Genomic DNA, 22,394 nt, shown 5'->3' with positions numbered 1-22,394 from the left:
ATGGGTTAGAATTGGATAAGGCCTAAGATTACCTCAAATTTAGAATTACTAAAGTAATTTGGAGAATTATTGACCAGCAGGTCTTGATTATTTAGTATAAACATGATGACTTTGTAGTATCATAAATCTCAAGGAGACAATTGGGTGAATTTATTTTTTATTTTATGCCTAGCACTAGGAAGACAGGTGAAGGAAGGCTGCAATTGAAGATCACAGAAGCCAAATACGTGTAGATGAAAGATGTAGAGCATGATATTCTGCCTTGTGTTCCCATAGCTGTTAAGTTGAAGCCAATATATGTCTCTCTTAACTCTTTCATTTATGAGTGACAAAACTAAATTGGGGAAGGGACCCCCAAACAGTGATCAGGGGCATAGTGACCAGTTCTTTTGATTCTCCACCACATAATTGGTAATTGAATTATAGGACCTAAGGATACAGTACTTTCAGGGTACTGAGGTGCCAGTAATTACATACCCAGAACTTCCAGGACCACATTCAGCCTCAATATGATGATGCTAGGGGGACCATGTAATGCTGGAGATCAAATACTGTAGGTAAAATACAATGCATGTGTTTTAAACTCTGCATTATCTCTCTTGTTCCCCAAAACACTAAACTTAAATAAGAATCAGTTCAAAAAAAAAAAAAAGAGAAGCATTTATTCTCTACTCTAATTGAGTATGCAAAAGTGGTAAACAACAGAGAAGAGTAGTATGTGAAATACATATATTATCTAAAATTTGTTAACAAATATATTAAACGCTTAGAAAATATAGATAATTCTAATGAACACGTTTAATAAATCTATCATCAAAATCATCTACTTCCTACATGTAATCAAGGTTAAAATTACTGAGACATTTTACTATTTCTCTTATTGTCTTCCAACTCTGGTATGTAATTTATAATTTGAGGACATTTCAATTTAGATTAGTCAACTTCATGTGCTTGGTACCACATGTGCTAGACAGAAGACAACCCTCTAGATATGGGTAAAGGATATCCCTAAAGAGGCTGGTCAACCAAACCTCAATCACAGACTCAAGAACAGTGTGTTCCCAAATACATCTATTTAACTGCCTCTTGTGAACATAAATGCCCCAAGATTTGTAAGGTCACTATTAACAGCTGCATATTTACTCATACCTTGTAGAAGCTCTTCTTTTCCCGTGTACAGCATGGTCATTCTGTCACAAAGCTTAATTACACTGGATTACCATTCCTGGATTAGCAAACTTTTTTAGCTAGTCTCTCAGTACCTGTGGCTGGATCTCTCCTGAGGTGATCTTCATAGGACTTCTCTAATACTGTTCCAACTCTGTTCCTCCATTCCATACTTAGAACTTGGTTCACTATGGTTACCTGTTTTCTACTTCATGAATAGGTGCACCATCTAGAACTCACACTTGTTCTGATGTTGACTCTCAATCATAGCTCTTTCACGCAACTTCTTTGTCCTTGAAAAATAATTTCTGTCACCAAACTCCAACAACAGCAAAAAACTATAAGCCAAGCCAAGGAGATAGCAAGTGCTCCATTCCAGTAAGTTCAGGGCACCACATTGCCACATGGCTCCTAGAATATCACAGTGTGTGTGTATTGGGTAGTGAGGTGGGACTGGGGTGGGGTCCCCTGCTGTTTTCTGATAATAAAGAGCCCATGTGCATCACTCCCCAGAATCCTCACAATGTCACAATGGGTCATTGGGTTGGTTAGTCAAGTATCACTGGGGTGAGGCCCAAGAGATAGCATGGAGGTAAGGCTTTAGCTTTGCATGCATAAGGACGGTGATTTGAATCCCAGCATCTCATATGGTTCCCCGAGTCTGCCAGGAGCTATTTCTGAGCGTAGAGCCAGGAGTAACCCCTGAACACTGCCGGGTGTGATCCCCCCCCAAAAAAAAATGTATCACTGGGTTGTGATGGCTGAAAGCACCTTTTAGGAGTCCCTCCTCCCAAAAGAATAAGTAGGAAAATCTAAAACACATATTTGCAGAAAATGTATAAGGCAAAGACACTGTAACTGGAGCTAAGATTTAAATTCTAATTCTACCATTAGGCTCATCAACTTACTTAACCTTTCAATGCCTTAATTTTATCATCTTCAAACTGTGGGAAGACGAGGACTTACTTCCCAGGCTCGTGCTGCAAATTAGATTTACAAACATGTGACATTCACATTCACAAACATGTGACAATACCAGGAGAGTCCCTATGAATTGGGTATCATGAAAGGTTCCATCAAATAAGGTAATTATTGTGATTGATGTAAAATAAAGAGTATAAATAGGGATTGGATTCTACAAAAGTGACTTTGAAAAATTAGGCCAATACTGATTACATGGAGAAAGTTGACGGGTCAAAAAAAAAAGTATCTAATCAAGTTACCTAGAGAAACAATAAAGAATTTTGTTGCAGACAAACATTGTGGAAAAACTAGAACCTACTACCATCTCTCACTGTATTTAATCCACACTTTGACAGTAAATAAGAAGAAAAACAAACTACAGGCCCTGAAAGATGGTACTACAGTAGGGTTCCTGCTGTCCTTCAGGATCCAATTTGATTCCCAGCACTGCATATGCCCCTGAGCCACACCAGAAATGATCCCTCAGGGCAGGGCCAGGTGTAAACCCTGAGTAAACCCTGTAAACCCCATCCGCATCATCCCCTAAAGCGGGGGTCTCAAACTCAATTTACCCGGGGGCCGCAGGAGGCAAAGTCGGGGTGAGGCAGGGCCGCATAAGGAATTTCACACAAAAAAAGTCCTCAAACATCATTATTAACAGTTTTAATTATTTCTTCTGAACATGAATAGAACATTGAGTGAAGATCATGAACAGTTCTTCTGAACATGGCATCTTTTGCCTATTCCTTGCTGCCAGAGACTTGATAGTGCTTCTTCTCACAAATCTGAATCACATTTGGCTTTAGAGAGGAAGCAGTTGAGACCCTCAGTATGGCTTGAAGATGATCATCATTAAGTCTAGACCTGTACTTTGACTTATTGAAGTTCAATGTGGAGAATAACTTTTCACACAAATATGTGCTCCCAAAAAGGCACATGGTGCGCTTGAATTCGGGAAAGCTCAGGGAAGCTGGGGGGGGGGGGCAATTCTCTCAAAAATTGCCCATGCATGTCTGATTTTCCACTAATCTCCCTGAACTTGGCTTTGAGATCAAAGTTGTATTGCAGGTCAATGAGCTCCATTTGAAGTACAGGAGGGGCATCTTGCACATCAAAGGAAAAGGGGTCCACAAAAATATGGAAAGTGGCTCTGTGCTTTTTGAAGTCTGCAAATCTGTGATCAAATTCCTTCTCTAGCTTAAAAATAGCATCAACCTATTTCTCACCACTGAATGGTATGCCTGCATCCACAAGTTCCTTTCATGCTGGGAAATGGCAAAGGTTTGTCTGAGAGAGCTGGGATTTCCATAACACAAGTTTTGTGGAGAATGCTCTCACGTTGTCATAGGCATTACTGATAAGCTGCCCGGGCCTTGTAACATCTTGTTTAGTACATTCAGCTTATGTGTGATGTCAACAAGAAAAGCTAAGTCCATAAGCCATTTGTGATTACTCAACTCAGAAACAGCATTCCCATCCTTCTCCATGAAGGCTTTCACTTCTCTCAACTCAAAAACTCTTTTCAGGACATTTCCCCTGCTGAGCCAACGTACCTTGGTGAAATAGAGCACATCTCCATATTCTGACTCCATTTCTTCTAAAAAAGCACGGAACCTCCTGTGCTTTAAGCCCCTGGATCTGATTTGGTTGATGCATTTCACAACAACAGACATCACATTGTCACACGGCAGGCATTTACTGCAAAGGGCCTGCTGATGGATAATGCAGTGAAGAGCAATGCTTTCTCTACACCCTCCTCTTCAAGTTTTTTTTTTTTTTGAACAAGTGCCACCAGTCCATTTTTCCTCCGTCATTGATGGCGATCCATCACTTATTATTCCAACAAACATCTTCCATGGCAAACCTGCATTCTCAATGGCATCACACAGATGCCGAAATAGCTCATTAGCAGTGGTCTGGCCATGCATCGGAATTATTGTGAGCAGCTACCCTGTCAATTCAAAATTGCAATCAACACCACGGGCATAAATTGTGAGCTGTGCAGTGTCTGTTATATCTGTGCCCTCGTCAAGAGCAACTGAGTATGCATCAAAATATTTGGCTTTTTCACACAGTTGATGATAAATGTCACTTGACATGTCAGAAATGCGCTCTGCCACAGTATTGGCAGAAAGGCTGATTTTGCTAAACTGACCTTTTCCGGACAGATAATACTTGCAGCCTGTAACACGCATCTTTTAACAAACTCTCCTTTTGTGAATGGTTTACTTAGCAATCATCTCACTAACCATGTAACTAGCTTCGACTGATGCAACATTCTTTTTGGTTGCTTTCTTGAAGAAATCTTGTTGCCTCTTTAGACATGCTTTAAGACTGGCAACTCGCTTGGCTCTCTCATTTCCTTGATATTTTGCACATTCCTCAGCATGTTTAGTTGAATAATGGCGTTGTATTCCTTATGCACTGCAACTTTCTCGGAGCAAATAAGACAGGTGGGGATGCCCCTGTGCTCAACAAAGAAATACTGCATCTCCCACTTTTCCTGAAATTGTCTGTGCTCGTCATCAATCTTTCTCTTCACTGCAGGCTTTGATGAAGTCATGATGAAGGTATGACAAAATCTTATTCTGTAATAAACATCTCTCCCTTCTCTCCCTTAGGTCTCCGATAATGCAAGGGACAGCTGACAAGAGCAGTGGAAATGACGTCTGTGCTAGGAGCAAAGTATTCGCGATTATTCGCTTACCAAATATTCGCAATAAAAAATCACATTAGTAAGAAAAAAATTGCAAAAATCGCATTAAACATTTGCATACCCCGAACGAAACTTCTCGGGGTATGCGAATGTTTAATGTGATTTTTTTCTTACTAATGCTATTTTTATTGCGATTATTTGGTAAGCGATTAATCGCGAATACTGTGATATTTGAAGGCCCGCTGCGGGCCACAAAATGTTGTACGGAGGGCCGTAAATGGCCCGTGGGAAGCGAGTTTGCCCTAAAGGAAGCATCAGAAAACTGCTCACGGATCTTCAGGAAGCAGAAAGAGTTAGCCTCAGCCCCAGGTGCAATTTGTTTCCAAATCCTCCAACTCAAGTTCTCAGCCACAGCAGGAGGCCTTGGGACAGCATGACCTTGGAACAGTTTCTGTTCCATCTGCTCCAAGGGCTAAGACTTCAAATGGCGTGGAACTTCTCCGTGTCCAACTCTAAATCCATAACTTAAAAGGAAAGAAACTTGGAGGTTTATCAAGTTCCAGCTGAACTAAAATGCCACGTGAAAAAAAATCTTTCACAAAGTGTTAGTTATTATTATTCTTCCTGCTATGAGCTTGTGTTGTCATTATGTATATTGGCCATACTACCTTCCCCAAGAGTTTAAGGTGAGGGTGTCTTCGTCTGACCTCTTTATGACATATAGGAGGTGTCAGAGACATGTATTTGGTTTCACATTACAACCCAATAGTGGTCAAGAGAGATTTTATTGGTACACAGAAAAGTGCCAAAACTGGTGACAAGGCTGTAAAAACCAAGGGCAGGTCTTTGTAGTTTTATTTCCTCAACACCACAAGGTGGCAGCACCAAGTTCAGTGCTGGCAATCAAGAGCAAATATTAAATATAAATATTACTCGCTTTCTAATATCAGGTACATACCAATGAAACAAAAAAAGTAGTGTTCTGTGACTGAAATTTTAGTTTTTACCGGAGGTTTGTAGTAGCAATATCATTTCAACCCATCACATCTCATATTCCTGCAGAACTCGAATACTTTATTTCTAAGGGATGCAGTTTCAACAATTTACAGCAAGTGTCACCCCAGAGCTACAAAAACCATGATGCATGAGAGAAAGTATTAAGAAAAAAGTCCAAGGCGACAGTGTAAAACATGTCAGGTAAAACTGTTGACAGTTTTAACCCAGACAAGATAGTCTAAAAGACAAAAGAAATCCATTTTTCTATTTCATGCTGACAATGAAGTAACAATTTATTTAGTACAGTATTTCTCTCCACTCTACCTTAACTTCACTGCCCATCCATCCATTAGGAAATATCTTTAGGACATCTATACACTAAAATGTTGGCGAGGGACAGAATGTTCAAATAGTTTCCAAATTTTGGAAACTATTTGAACATTCTGTCCCTCGCCAACATTTTAGTCATTTTCTATTATACTTACTACTCAGATTGTGAATGAATTTTAGGAGGATATGCTTCTTCTTTGCTCTTTTGCAGAATCAACAGTGATAATGCATCTTAATGTTATACACAAGCTTTCAGATCATTCAGATACTAAAGATCAAACATATAAAAGATAATTCAGACAATAGCCTTATATTGTTTTAAAGATTTAAATTCCAATTCTACCATTATGCTCTTGTAATCCTCAAGTATTTTTTATAACTGTAGTCTTTAAAACATATAACTCCATCATACAATGAATGGGAGATAGAGATAGATTTTGAAAGTGTAGAGCTTCTTTGAAAGGGCTAGAGAGAGAAATCAAGTGACAAAGCACATGAATAGTGAGTTCAGACCCCAAATTCAATTCTCAACATCACAGACACCACCTAATCCCATTGCACGCCAGCCCATTTGGCCCCCAGCACTATTAGGTCCTAAGCACCACTGCTGTGGCCTTATCAAAATTTTAATTAAAAATAAAAATAAACTTGAGTTACCTCATCTTTTATTCTTTCTTTCATGTAGAACTAGGATGGAGAAGTGAAATCAACTGGCCAAGGCTAAACAGAAGATCTCTTGAGTACAATATCCTAAATCCAGAATCCAGTCCATCACACACTCTTCTATAGTTAAGAGGAACCAAAATCAAATATACATGTCAGCATAACTGAGTAATGTCCCTTTCTAGTATGTTTTTAACTGAGAAAAAATAATCACCTTTCAGTAACTTCACTAGCCATAAAACTATCTGTTCATCTTAACAATATCATAGAAAGATAAAGCATAGAACTTGCTAATCAATGGAGAGACTGATATGATGATACTCCTAGGGAAGTTTCACTAACACTGATGTATACTACAATCTCCAGAATATGTTTCTTTGAAGGGAGAAATGTTGTTGCTCTAACACCTTCAGCAAGTAGGAAAGTACAAGGCACATAGAAAAGGCCCAATATTCAATGAAGAAAGGGATCAAATCTTAGAAAAATTTAAGAGAGCACAACATTGTGGTGTCATTTTATAATTTTTTTAATAAAATGTTTAAGTTTGTCACAATATCAGTGGATAAATATCTTCCATTTTACGTCTTAGTCCATTCAACAAAATGAACTATGGAATAAGAAACTGAGTCATTTCATAGTAGGTATACCTGCCTTTACTCTGTGTCTGTTATTTCCCTAAACATTTATAAATTCAAAATCACATATTAACGTTGTTCAAAATCTTTCTCTAAGTCAAAGACATATCCAATGTCAAAATTTCCCCACCAAAACTATTTAGGCTTTGTCCTTTAGAAATACTATTCTTGGGGCCGGAGAGATAGCATGGAGGTAAGGCGTTTGCCTTTCATGCAGAAGGTCATTGGTTCGAATCCCGGCATCCCATATGGTCCCCTGAGCCTGCCAGGAGCGATTTCTGAGCATGTAAATAGGAGTAACCCCTGAGCGCTACCGGGTGTGAAACCCCCCCCCCCCATAAAAAAGAAATACTATCCTTTTATTTTAAGGAGAATATTGGAGCAGGATTAATGATAGAATGTTTCTGTTTTGGGACTATATCCTATCCTATGCCACCTCATTATCAATTGTTCCAGAAATAGCCATCCCAGACCATGTAATATTTTAACTACTGCTCAGACCAGAAGCTGGAACACACACTAGGATCCCATAAGACATCAGGCAGATTATCTGGTGATGGCTCCATTGGGTTCCATGGCACCTAACAGGTAGACTAAGATATCAATGTTATGGCTAATCTGAGACAAATCTGGTGTCCAGCTCTATTATTGACAACATATTTTCTGATGATTAACTCCCCAGCTATTTGCTTCAATCTAAGAAGTATCTCTCAAACAGGAATGCTCCTTTGTACTCCATTTGTGTGACTCTCCATTCCTCAGCTCTAATCTATATTATTAAAAGATGCTAAATAGCATCTAAAGTTAGTTTCTCTTCCATTTGTCCTTCTGTAACATACTTCTCATCTTATCCTTTATTCTCTATTTTCAAATCTTATGGCTATCCAGTTCCCAAGGAATAAAATCTAAAAACTTAGCAAAGCATCAAAAGCTTTGCTACATTTCAACCCTTTTTCTTTCTAACATGTTGGTTCCTCTACTTTTTTTTCAACTTTTTCCAATTTTATTGAGATAAAATTGACAAGTAGCATTGTATTAGTTTAAGGAGTACAACATAATAATTTAACATATATATTTGATGTGTTTACAACTGTCACAGTAAATTTATGTAAGATCCATGGAGTTACAATGTTCTTTCCTTGAGTGAAAAATTTAAATATTTTCACTCCTAGTAATTTTCAAATATGCTATATATATAGTTAACTATAGTGATGTTAAGCAGTTACTTTCATAGAATGTATTAATTTTTTAAACTGGTGATATGTGCCTTTGATCACCTTTATCCTTTCCACACACACCCTCATGCCTTGTCTCTGTCAACCATAATATGATTTGTTTCTTGAGTCTATTAGTGTCCCCATTGAGTGAGATCATCTGTATATTTGTATCTGGCTATTTCTAATCCTTAACTGAAGACAACCATGCACAACACTGCCCTCTATTTCTTCTAATTGCTAGGAATTCTAGAGCCCCACCCAAATTCCATTTATGATTTAGTTTTTGGCCTGGGATGTGCTTTTTTCCCTCAGCTAATGTTTGGGGATATTCATTACTCTGATTACTACTCTGTGCTCAGTTTTAAAAAGCCACATGAATATTCCTGACATTATTGCCAGTGGCATAGGTTTCAATCTTTTTAAAAAATAATTTTGAAAAACGTGAAAAATCTAAACATATATGCTTTAATCAAAGTTTGCCATATCTAATTTTATAGCCAAAACAATTCATAATAAATTCATTATATTGCTAGTTGCAAAATAAAAAATATATATACAAATGTCCTCTTATTGCAGAATGCTTAAAACAGTCGTTTCTATACTTTTCATTTGAGGGGGTCTCATAAGCAGTGTTCAAGAGACCCTGAAAAGGGGACCTCAGGGTTCTTAGCCAGCTCGACCAGCAGTTTAATGCTTGGCCCATGTCATGCCTCAGATTACTCTAGTGGTGCTTGGGCATTTGGGGCTACATCTGGTGATGGTCAGGAGATCATGTGGGCCAGAAATTGACCCCAGGACCGTCATATGCAAAGCATGTGCCTTTACCTCTATACTATCTATCTGGTCCTGAACTACTTTTTTCCAACTTTCTCTTTTTATTTACAAGCTCAATTCATATATATAAATATATATATGTCTGTATGTTTAACATATATTACCTGAAATAAATTTTTATGATGCAATATATAAAATCCACTCATTTTTAAATGCCAACTGTTTCCTACTATACCTACCCATAATTGTCTATAAGCCATAGTTTGAAAATAATTAGATCACACTGGTGAAGGCAGGTGTTCTTTTCATGACTGTAATCATACAACTATAATCATATTTGTAATCATGGTGTTTAAATAAAAATAATTAAAAAAAAGAAAATAATTAGATAAAATAAAACAATGCAATGCAACATTATGTATAATCATATTTATTAAAAGAAGAAAGTTAATATAGAAGGTATCATGATGAGTGAAGTGAATAAAGGTAAAATAATAATTTATCTCACTCAGATGCGGACTATAAAGAAACAGGGTAATGAATTAAACAATACTCAGTTATAACAGACCATGAAAGTCTGTCTACAGACTTATTTTTAAGTGGCTTTGAGGGTGAGAGGATGACAGCAGTGGAGGGATTTTGGTACTCTGGTGATGCAACAACATTGTATTCCCAAAACATTAATATGAGTAATATTTTAAATTATGGTGTCTAAGTAAAAAAATAAGACATTACTGATATAATATCACGCATAGGGCTGGGGCAATGGCACAGCAATAGGGCATTTGCCTTGCGCATGGCTGACCCAGGATGGACCGAGGTTTGATCCCCCAGCATCCATTATGGTCCCCAAGCCAGGAGCAATTTCTGAGCACATAGACAGGAGTAACCCCTGAACACCATCGCGTATGGCCCCCTAAAAGAAACCACATCACACAGTAAAAGAAAATAATCATCTATAGTCCATTTATTTATTTAATCTGGGGACCATACTCAGCAGTGCTCAGGGCTATTGGCAGGCCTTATTGAATTATATGGGATACTGGCAATCAAACCCAGCAAGAGTCCTGTCTTTATTTCTATAGTCTGTGCCATCTTTTCAACCTCCATAGTCAACTTAAAATTTATTTTATTTTATTTACTTAAAGAAAATACAATACTTAGTTAAAATAGCTGAGCATAATATATCTGTTTCCAGATAAGTAAAAGCAAAGTTATTGAAAAATTAAATTAAATGGAAGAGGAGAAAAAGGAAAGAAAAAATAAAAATACAAGTTCATTTCTAAAAATTATTGTGTCACCAATGAAGCCATTAATACAGTGGCAGAAGGTTTAGTAAACTATTGTTGTTATATGTCCAGACTGTTAAAATTTGGTGTTCCTTTAAGGATGATAGCATCAAACAAATAAAGTTGTTCCGAAATTCAGAGCTACAAATTTTAGAGGCATATACTCAGCTGATAGGCCTTCTCCTTGAAGAAGGCCAGGTTAGAAATGGCAATTGCATTTGTTGGCATGGTTACATCTACCAGGCTTTCTAGAAAAGAAGGAAAATATAGGGGAAGGTACCTGCACTCACTCAAAAAAAACAGAAACAAATATTCAAAAATCCCTTCCTCACTTATATTTATTGCAGCACTATTTACAATAGCCAGACTCTGAAACAACCAAGATGCCCTTCAACAGATGAGTGGCTAAAGAAATTGTGGTACATATACACAATGGAATATTATGCAGGCATCAGGAGAGATGAAGTCATAAAATTTTCCTATACATGGATGTACATGAAATCTATTATGCTATGTGAAATAAGTCAGAGGGAGAGAGATAGACACAGAATAGTCTCACTTATCTATGGGTTTTAAGAAAATTAAGGACATTATTATTATTATTATTATTATTATTATCATTTTTATTATTATTATTATTGTAATAATCTTCAGAGACAGTAGAGATGAGGGCTGGAAGGACCGGCTCACAATATGAAGCTCACCACAAAGAGTAATGGTGCAGTTAGGGAAATAACTACACTAACAACTATCATGACAATGAGTGAGAGAAGTACAATGCTTGTCTCAAATACAAGCAAGGGTTAGGAAGGAGGGGGGACACTGGTGGTGGTAATGTTGCACGAATGGAGGGGGGGGTGTTATGTTTATGACTGAAACCCAACTACAATCATGCTTGTAATCATGGTGCTTAAATAAAGATTTAATAAAGATTTAAATTTAATAATTTAATAAAGGTATATATATAAACTCTGGTGATAGCAGCCCAACAAATAGTAAACTTAAAGTGTGGTCAGATCAGTGTCCCTGCAGGAAATCATAAAGGGTCAATGATGAGGAAGACCATCGATGAATCGGTGATTCTGGGTGGAGGAAGCAAGTATGGCTTCAGCAGTGCTGGGGCTTGACCCACCCTTTCCTCCTGAGATGGTCAACTTTGTGCTGTGTGGGCCAGTGCAGCCATAATCTTTCACGGCTCGGCTTGATCTTGTTCAAAGAAAGTGTGAGTCTATGAAGCTGGCCCTGTTCGATCATAGCAATTATATTAAATTTTTAAACAAGTATGCATTGGGGTGGTTCTCTGGGGTTGTTCCTTATATCCAAACTTTTCATAATATTAAGAAAACAATTTTAATTAACACTGAGTTACATGATTTTGCATGTTTTGTCCATGTGCTTGCACCCTCTGAAGAGAAATCAGATAAGCAAGGTAGTTCAGGAATAAAACTTTATCATAAAGGATGTTTTATGGACAAAAAGGAGGAAGCAAGGGAGACAGAACCTCAACTGACTCCAGTTTTACTGAATCTTTTATGATCATATTCAATTGCATGCAGACCATGAGTTTGAATCCTAAGGAGCAGGAGATTTTTTCCCCAAGAAGTATGGTTCCACCATTTCAGATGCCTAAAGAGTCCTGGAATTGCTGTGGGAACAATAAAGAATGCAGGTAAGTATATCATTGACATGCTAATATATTATAATTAGGATAAAACGTGGAAAGTCATGCAGTGAAGAAAGGTGATTGTGCAGTTGTCTCTAGATGCCATCTTGGATTTTTTTGGGATTGACAGATGTGAAACCCACATTCTGAGATCTGCCAGAGTGTCAGAAGAACCCATGTGAGATTTTATTGACAGCAAGCTAGTTCCATGTCTCAACTTCTCACTTCTCTTCAAAAGTAATGTCATACCACACCCACAACCAAAGTGCTGAAATCCCTCCATCTCCATCTGTTGGGCTCCCTACACTCTTTGTCAATCTGTCTAATATTTCTGCCATAGTTACTTACAGGGAGCAGAATAACATAAGATTATGCACAATCATTGTTAATTGCAAGGTGTAATTATTTGTTATTTATTTTTGGATCACATCTGGCTATGCTCAGGGCTTGCTCCTGGCTTTGTTCTCAGAGGTCATTCCTGGCAGTATTCAGAGTACAATATGGAGTGCCAGGGCTTGAAATCAGGCCAGCTACATGCAAGACAATTACCCTACCCTTGTACTATCTCTCTTATCTCAAGTGTCTTCCTTGTATTTCACAACCACATAATGATCATAAATACTGTGTGATTAATACTGCAAATGTACTTCAAATCTACGTGTAAAGGCAGATATTTAAATATCTATTTTTAAGGAGGTGATTGCTGAGTGATTAAAGATGTATTTCCTGCAAAAGTCAAGGAAGGGGAGAACTAGTTTGACTGGAGCAGATACTAAAATAGGAGGCAAGAACCCTGCCAATCACTATGGATCCTGTATGTTATGCCAAAAAGCTCAACAGTTCACTGAATCCTAGAGGTTGCACATCCTTATTGTCTGTGCAGTTTTCAAAACTACAAGTACTAGCCCACTTTTAGTAACACTGACTAGTTGATCTTTACTAAAATCTACCATTTGAAAAATTTTATTCCACCTCTTTCTGTATATAACAAGGGATATAAAAGAATTGCACTAAATGGAGGTATGATATCACATTTTTTATGCTGCAACAGTATAAGGAATGATCAGGAAGTGGACAGATTGAATTAAGTAAGTCCAACTAAAGAGATCATTATGATAGTCCAAGTACATAAGAAAGAAACACAAACTAACAGATAAAACAGTTGGCATGAAGAGGCGGGAAAGAATATTGAAATGTCAAGTTGACAGACTGGAGGCAGTGTCTTCTATGAAAGCAGAGGTAATATGTGGAGGTGCTGGGAGGATAACCTCTCCCTTCATCCTGCAGCCTTTTTAAATTAACAACTTTGCGGTGCTAACAGAGTTACACTTTCCACTTCCCTTACTCTACCTTGCTTCAGACTTTCCAACTCACTAATAACTCTAAGCTACATTTCTTGCTTAGAAGCCACAGTTTCCTGTGGGGGTGAAGAATAAGGCCATGGAAGTAGAGGGGAATTAAGGATGACTGCCTTTCTCTAACACCTCTGGAAAAATAATACTTACCTCATGGAGTTGAAGTGAGAATAAATAAGATAATGTATGGATGGTGTCTGGCAGATGGCATGCTGTCTATAAATCACTTTTTTTCTGGACTTGATTAACCCCTTAGCCCTTCTCTTATCTGACCAAAATTCTCAATCCAATCCTTTTTCCTCTCTTAAACTTATTTTAAGTTTCCTAGTGCAAGACTGAAATGACAAGTTTTCACTCCCTTTTTCAGACTAGATAAATTTTAATCATATGGAATAAAGTAGGTGCTAGGTCATAGATTCCCCCACTCCACCCCCGGTGAGGCTGTGTTTCATCAACTGAGAAGAAATTCTCTTTCCTGATAATCCACCTTGAAATTTAGCATTCTTTTCACCCTTATCCTTTATGAAAAAAAAAAAGTGTTAGCAGCAACACATCTGAAGAAGTACCCATCTAAAAGTTAATTTCTTTTCAGTGCTTTGCACTGAAACTAAGAAATGCTACACCTTAAAAAAAAAAAAAAAAAGCTGCAGAGGTCTCTTTTAAAGTTGTTCTTTTTATAAAGTGCAATCACAAATCAATGCATTGTTAATGAAGAGTTTTCTGCTGTAGGCTTGTACAGTAATGCAGAGGGTTCAGACTTGCTCAGGACTCCACTCTTGGGGGAGGGTGGCAGAGAGTTAACACAATGGGGACTTTCAGCTCAATTTACTGAAGAACACAGATGCCAGATCAGTAGTTTCCCACTCCACTGCAATGTAAACTCTACTTGTTATGGGAACTGGGGAAAGGGTCTACTGAATTACATTATTTAAAATGTCTCTTAATTTTAAAGTTATCATAAAATACACCTTGCCTTCAGCTGCTGTAAGCAAAAGCATCAACATATTTATGGAGGCTAGAGAGAAAGATTAAGGTGTCTACCCTACATGTACCAAGCTGGGTTCAAACCTGGCAATATATATGATTCCCTGAGCCTCACAGGACATGACCCACACCTCTCAGTTCCTCCCCAAAGAACTCATTCATTTATATAAAAATCAAAACTCAGATTGCCAACATTTAAAGTTTGGTCTCAGATTTGACACTCATTGTCACTTCATTGCTTGGACCTCTTTTCCTCCTCTGTAAAACAATTATAGTGCATACCCGAGAATTGGTTCAGAAAATAATTGGTGATGAGAATGTTGCACTGGTGAAGGGAGGCGGGTGTTCTTTTTATGACTGAAACCCAACTACAGTCAGGTGCTTAAATATTTTGTTTGTTTTTGTTTTGGGGTCACACCTGGCAGCACACCAGGGGTTCCTTCTGGTTCTATGCTCAGAAATTGCTCCTGGCAGATTTGGGGACCATATGGGATGCGGGAATTTGAACCACCGTTCTTCTGCATGAAAGGCAAATGCCTTACCTCCCTGCTGTCTCTCCAACCCCAAATAAAGATTTTTTTAAAAAGCATTGGCAAGGCCATGTTCCCTCCACAGTGCAAGGGAAAGCTAATCTTCCATTTGTCTCTTCTCATTCCAAATGGCTGTGAACATTCCTCAGTCACTGGATATGCATCCCCAATAAATCAATGAATGCTTCAGAAAAATAGACTTAAAATCCTTAGAACATCTGAAACATAGTTCCTGATCCATGGCTACTGTTCACCAGAAAGCTCAAGGCTGGCTTGACCCATGCACCCACCAAGGAATGATCTGTTCTATCACAGAGATTGTGGTACTGACTACTAATGGGTTGTAGTGTACCTAAGACCCACCCATTTCTGGGAGGGGTCTTGGGAACTGAATATTAGGTGTAACCTTACCTGCAAGACCCTCCCATTCCTGGGAGAGGTCTTGGAAAAGTTAGATAAGGCTGGGACCGAGGGAATTCGGCCTTTTTGGCAGTTTCCTTTGGCCCTGAAGATGGCTGAAGTGAGTTAAGACGCAGGGCTAGCCAAGAATGGCTGAATGCTTGAAAGGTTATGAGTAGGCCACCCACACACGTGGTGGATAGGGCATGAATAAAATTGTTGCTTCCTGACGCCTGCCTGTGAGTGAGTGATTACGCCGATTACTTGGGCCTGGAACCCGCTGGCTAAATGGGGATGCGGAGCCACATGGCCTGGGATGGCAGAAAGAAATCTATCGCCATCCACCACCATCCAGCCCCATCCTTAATTATGTAATGCAAGAATGGGTCAACTATGTCCACAGTCACACAGAAATCACATAAACAGAGATAAACTTTAAAAAACAAGTAAGCTACCTACACACAATTAAGGAATAATACAAATCAGCATTTCTAGTTTTTTATTTTTTTTAAACTTGAAGTAGTGTTGCATAATTTTACCAGCATGTGTTCCTGGCATCCAGACTTAATAATGACATAAATATATATACATATATGATATATGTAATTATATATACATAATATAATTCAAGAAACCTGTCAGCCAGGGTCAAGTAACTCTTGGTAGAAACTAGTTGCTGTTAACCTCTGGTGTAGTATTAATTCTATAAACTACTACAGCCCACCTAACTCAATTCTCATGTACTTAGCCTCTGTAAACATTTGAGATTGAAATATGAATAAAAAGGTGATTTTATGCATGGGAAACTATCAAGAACTTTGTAAATCAGGGCTGGTGTGATACACAGCTGAGAGGGTGCTTGCCTTCAACAATTCTGTATATCATAAGAATTCAATGTTAATAGTTTAAAAATGAACAAAAACCAAAATCAAAAAATCAGTAAGGATTTATTCCAAATCAAAGGGTCTTGGGCTCAGAAAATCAGTTGTCTGTAAAGTCAAAGGAGTGAGCATGCTTGAATTTGATGACTAGCTGAAGGGAAGAAAATTGTCAACAGCAAGTGTGGGAAGCTCAGATCTTCTGTAAGTCCCTACACTGGAATTTTCCTTTACTGCATCCAATAAATGATTTATGAAATAAAATCTGACCTATATTTTAAAGAAATATGTCATTTTACATATATGAATACTTCTCTGATCAAGTAAAAATATTATCATTTTATAGCTGAACATAAGGCACAGAAGAGTTCAAAATAAAGCTCAAAATATCTAAACCACTTGCTATTTTCCCCCAATAGTTTGCAATAGCACTTTTCTCCAAACTCACAACTACTTGAAGAGAGTTCTTTGCCTCTTTCAGAGCTTCGTCCCTAAAAGCATGTCCTCAAATTCACATGCTCTCAAAATAGATCTGACTACTGTGTTAATAGTAGTGGGACAACTAGAGCCATTTATGCAAGTATGGTTGGGAAAACACATCCTCTTGGGCCAGAGTGATAGCACAGCAGGTAGGGAGGGCATTTGCCTTGCACATGACAGACCTGAGTTCTATCCCAGGCATCCCATATGATCCCTTGAGCCTGCCAAAAGTAATTTCTTAGTAGAGAGACATGAGTAACCCCTGAGAGCCACCATGTGTGGCCCCAAAACAAACAAGCAAAAAAACCCACATCTTTTTGCAGTTCTTTGCCCTGAACTTGAGATGGTGTCAATACTTAATTTTTTTAAATTTAGGCACTGCAGTTTACAGTATTGTAAGTGGTAGGGTTTCATGCATACTATATTTCAACACCATATCCTTCACCACTGTCTCAGAACACCACTCCCTTTTCCTACCTCCTCCTTCACCTAGCCGCCTTTCCATGATAAACTCATTTCCTAGATTCTGTTGCTTTTGGGCATTTGTTATTTCCTCATTGTGTTATATTCCATATGACTGTCAAGAATTTTATGGGGCCGGCGAGGTGGCGCTAGAGGTAAGGTGTCTGCCTTGCGAGCCCTAGCCAAGGAAGGACTGCAGTTAGATCCCCCGGTGTCCCATATGGTCCCCCCTAAGCCAGGGGCATTTCTGAGCGTTTAGTAACTGTAACCACCCTGTTGTGGCAACATATGATCTCTATAAGTTACCAACTGTGTGACTTTGAGCAAATTACTTCCTTTATCTAGCCTCAGTTTCCTCATCTAAAAAATGCCATTATACCAAACTTATAAGTGCACTACTCTAATCAAATGGGATTCATGCCAAGTGATATACTTGCTGTCTAACATACAGGTGTTCTAAATGTGTTTTCCATCTTTTTAACTCTCCTCAGTTACTTAAAATTGATAGTAATTAGACATGAATCTGTTATTTTAGAATAAAAATAGGAATATGAGACGATTTGGCAGACATAATAATTACTGAGTCTTCTTGCTCTTAAACAAAGTCTTGAAGAACTATTTTATTTGCATCAGCACTCAAATAATACATATAGCAAGAAGAGTTGGATTGCTGAGTAGGTTGTAAATGATTTAGCTGCTGTCTAGAACTTTAAAGTTTCAGAAGTATAACCAATGACTGATACTGAGTGTTCCTTTAAATGTGAATGGATATAGTCTTATTCACTGCTTTATTTCATTTAGTCCTCACAATTATGATCGCATTACCTTCATTTTGTAGTTGAAAGTAAGTCCTAGGGAATTTTTTAAACTGGTTTCCATCTGTGTACAAATAAATGAGCCTAATGATTTTTAAGTACTAAATTAAACGCTTCTGTAAATATGACAAATTTGGGAGCAATTTGTGGGTGGTAGAGAAATGGGGTTGAACATAATTTTAAGCTAAATTACCTAATTAAGATATCAACCTGTTAATCAAATATAAACTAAACACAGGGTTAAATACACAATAGGCATTTAGATGTATTTTTTTATTTAATAATTTTTCTATTGATATGTCTTATGATTAAGTCAGAAGTTTGTACCCTCAGCTTTAGCAGAAACTGGAAAATAACCTATTCACATGGGAACTAGAAGGACAAGCTATAAATAACTATATAAACATAGACTTTATTAGCCATCTTTCCTCTAGATTCTCATATTTTTCTGTAATATGTGTATTATTTTTCTGTCACCAATGGTGCTTTGAAGGAGTAGAATCAGAAGGCAAAATAAGGTGAGGAATATCACTCGAGGTAGAGAGCTTGCTTTGCATTTTTGAGAACCTGGATTTGAATGCCAGTTTACAATATATATATATGGAAGAAGATAAGGCAAAAATGAGCAAAAAACCTGTACCTCAGATCTCCATATATTGGCTACTGACTCAGGAGAACATACTGAGAAAAACAATTGGCAAAATACTGTCTGGTCAAATTGCTTAACCACTCAGCACAATACCATTTCTGGTTATGTAATGATTTGATGACATCTATTACACAAAATTATAATTAGTTGAATGAATTAATGATGGAATGCATTTTTGGAGGAATATTTGGGCCACACTCAGCTTTGCTCAGGGCTTACTCCATGCTCTGTGCTCAGGGATCAGTCAATCCTGGCAGGATTCAGGAGGCAATAGGGGATGCAAGGAATCTAACACAGATTGGCTTCCTGCAAAAAGTTTCTTATAAGTTCCTGCCACAAATTTTGTATTTACAAACAATTAATAGATATTTTGTGTACATTTCATGCTAATCCAATGTTCTTCCAAATCACCACATGTTGCTTGTTATTTCTATAGTTAATACACACACACACACACACACACACACACACACACACACACACACACACACATTTAGCCTCATTAATGTGATTTTTAGATGCCAAATGCCCAGATGTCATTTGCCTCTTGGGAATAGCTCTGATCAGTAATCTCTGTGATTTTTTTTATATTTGATTATTGCTTTCAACACATGAGAAAAAGAGGCCAATCAGATTATTTTATTTCATCAATTTAACACACTCTTCGTGGAATTTCTCTGAGTAAAACAGTGTGCTAATTATTCTAGCCACAATGAAAATATAGAGAAGACAATGCTGTCTCCTTGAACTTGCACAAACATCCATTTGTATACTTAAGTTATGTGTTTATATACGTACACTGATTTTTAAAAATGCACACTTGTAACTCACAGAAGGTCACTACATAGTATTGCTTCTAAAAATAAAACAAAATGCATAAACAGAAGGGAGATTATCCCCCCACGCCTTGAATAATTACTGATTATTTTGAAAAGTAGTGTCTAGCATTTCTAGCTCTGACCAAGATGTCAATACAGCCTCTTCTAAGATCTTCCCTGCAATAAAAACAAATACAAAAGCCCTACCTGAACATAATAAACAAGCATAGGAAAACTGAACAGTAGAAAGAGATTTTATAGGACTTGTTACTTTCCCAGGGAACGAACTGAGGGTTGGGTTCCTAAGTTTGTACCTCAGAAGAAGACACAGTATAAACTCTACTTCTATCAAATAAATTCTAGTGGAATCCAGCAGAAAAAAAACGAACCCCCAGGTGATTCCCATTGGATGCTTCAATAAAGGTAATGGCAGCTAAAATAATACTTAAAAGTGTTTAGTCTCATTATATCTTATCCATAATGTTTAGGAATTTTTTTTTACAAAAAGAATTAACCAGCCCAGGAACCAGGAAAATTACAACTTAAATGAGAAAAGACCATCAATTGAATGGAATTTATCAATTACCCGGCAAGAGTTTTAAAGCAGATATAGTGAATATTATTTCATCAATACTTATGAAATATCTTAAAACCAACTAAAAATTAGAAAAGCTGAGTATAAAGGAATGAAATTGGACTATGCTATAATGTGGATGAACATAAAAGACATGCCAAGTGAATTAAACCAGTTATACCCACACAAGCCCACATGCTTTGTATGAAAGTATTTATATTAACTATTCACAGAAGGCAAAAATATAAAGACAAAAAGTAGTTTGTGTTTGCCTGGGGCAGAAGGTGGTATATGAAATAAGGAATTAGTGTTGCTACAAGCTTCTGTTGTGGGTGATGAAAGCATTTTAAAATTAGATTATGGTGATGCTGTGTAACTATGTAACCACATTTAAAATTTAAATTGTACATTTAGAGTGTAGAACTTCACATTATAACAAATAACTAAGTTTATGTTAATCTTTTTATTTTTAAAATAATAAAATACAATCTATCAAACAAAATAATACCTACGTAAAATTTAAAAAGTTTACTAAGTACGTTCAGTAATAAAGTGGGAATGCCAACGAACAGAAATCAGCAAAACTGGACAGATTAATAGAATTCATCCAGAACAACTGAGAGAAAATAGACGGGAAACTGAACAGTATCTGAGCCCTGTGAAACAACAATAAAAGATGCATCATCTGAGTCCCAGAAAGAAATAAAAGAGTGGAGCCAAAAGAGTATTTTAAGAAACAATGGCTGTATACTTTCCAATTTCTCAAGTGTTGAAAGAACTGTCAACCATGAGAACTATATCTAGAAAGGGATAAAAAGGAAATAAAGGCATCCTCTGACAAAAGACAAATAGACCTTGTTACAAGAAAGCCTATCCTTACAAACAGGCGGAAAAAAGTCCTTCAAACAGAAAGAAAATAATATAGTAAGGAGCCTAGAACCATTGCAAAGAAGAATAATAAAAATATCCAGAAATGAAGATACGTACAATTCAATTTTTAAAATAAGTTTTAGAATTATTTGAAGACTAAAATACAATATTATGACTTCATAAAAATACACTGTAGGGTAGAAAAGTAAAATGGTAAATATATAATTTTAATACAATTTTATAATTATAAAATTATATATATAAGAAGTTTTTATATATTCCTCAAGTGGTAAGATGTTATAAGTAGACTGTAGCATGCTACTTATGCTTATTCTAATGTCTAAACACAAAAATATATACAGCTCATTTTTAATAAACTTATTTATTATTATTTTATATTTTTAATAAATATATCAGTAAGGTTTCTGGAAATCTTGTTCAATTAACTCAGAAAAATAAAAATAAAAGAAATTTAATAAAGGTATACTACAAAATGAAGTGAAGTAGTGGAACTATACCCTAAACATTTTAATTGTGTTAAATTTAAATGATATAAACATACCAATTAAAATACATATTTGTATACCAAATACAAAAACATTATTCAACAATTTATCTTTTGGTTTTGGGGGCCACACCTTATGATGCTCAGGGCTTACTCCTGGCTGTTCTCAGGCTTCACTTCTGGTGGTAATCAGGGGAGTATATGAGGTACTGGGGATTAAACCAATATCGGTTACATGAAAGCTAAGTGCCTTAACCCTACACCATCTCTGACCCTAAGTCAACAATATGCTATTTCATTTCAAATATTTCAAACATGCAAGTAGGAGTATGTGATGGAAAAGCATATAATACAAGTATAAAATTTTAAAACACAGCAGGAACCAAGAGAAAGCTCAAGTGATAGAGCATAAGCCTAGCACATGTCAGATCCTATGTACTATTCCTAGCATTACAGAAGACCCCTTTCCCCAAGCAATTTTAAGTTTAGCCTGAGTAGACCTGTAGCTTAGCACTATCTTGCCCAAGCAGCACTGTACTACTGGATTTAGAATCAAGTTATCAGACCTGCACTTCTAGGTGGAACACTGCTGTGAAGGACCCTATGAAGAAAAAGTAGGCCGGAAAGGGGGAAACCGCTTAACTCTGCTGGAACTCAGATGCCAGCACCTATCTCTGTCTCCTGTGCAGTTCTGCATTCTTGGCCTGATTTCATCCTGTGTG

The sequence above is a fragment of the Suncus etruscus genome, chromosome 13 (genome assembly GCF_024139225.1).
Source record: "Suncus etruscus isolate mSunEtr1 chromosome 13, mSunEtr1.pri.cur, whole genome shotgun sequence".
Taxonomy (NCBI): domain Eukaryota; kingdom Metazoa; phylum Chordata; class Mammalia; order Eulipotyphla; family Soricidae; genus Suncus; species Suncus etruscus.
This window is presented reverse-complemented; position numbering follows the sequence as displayed.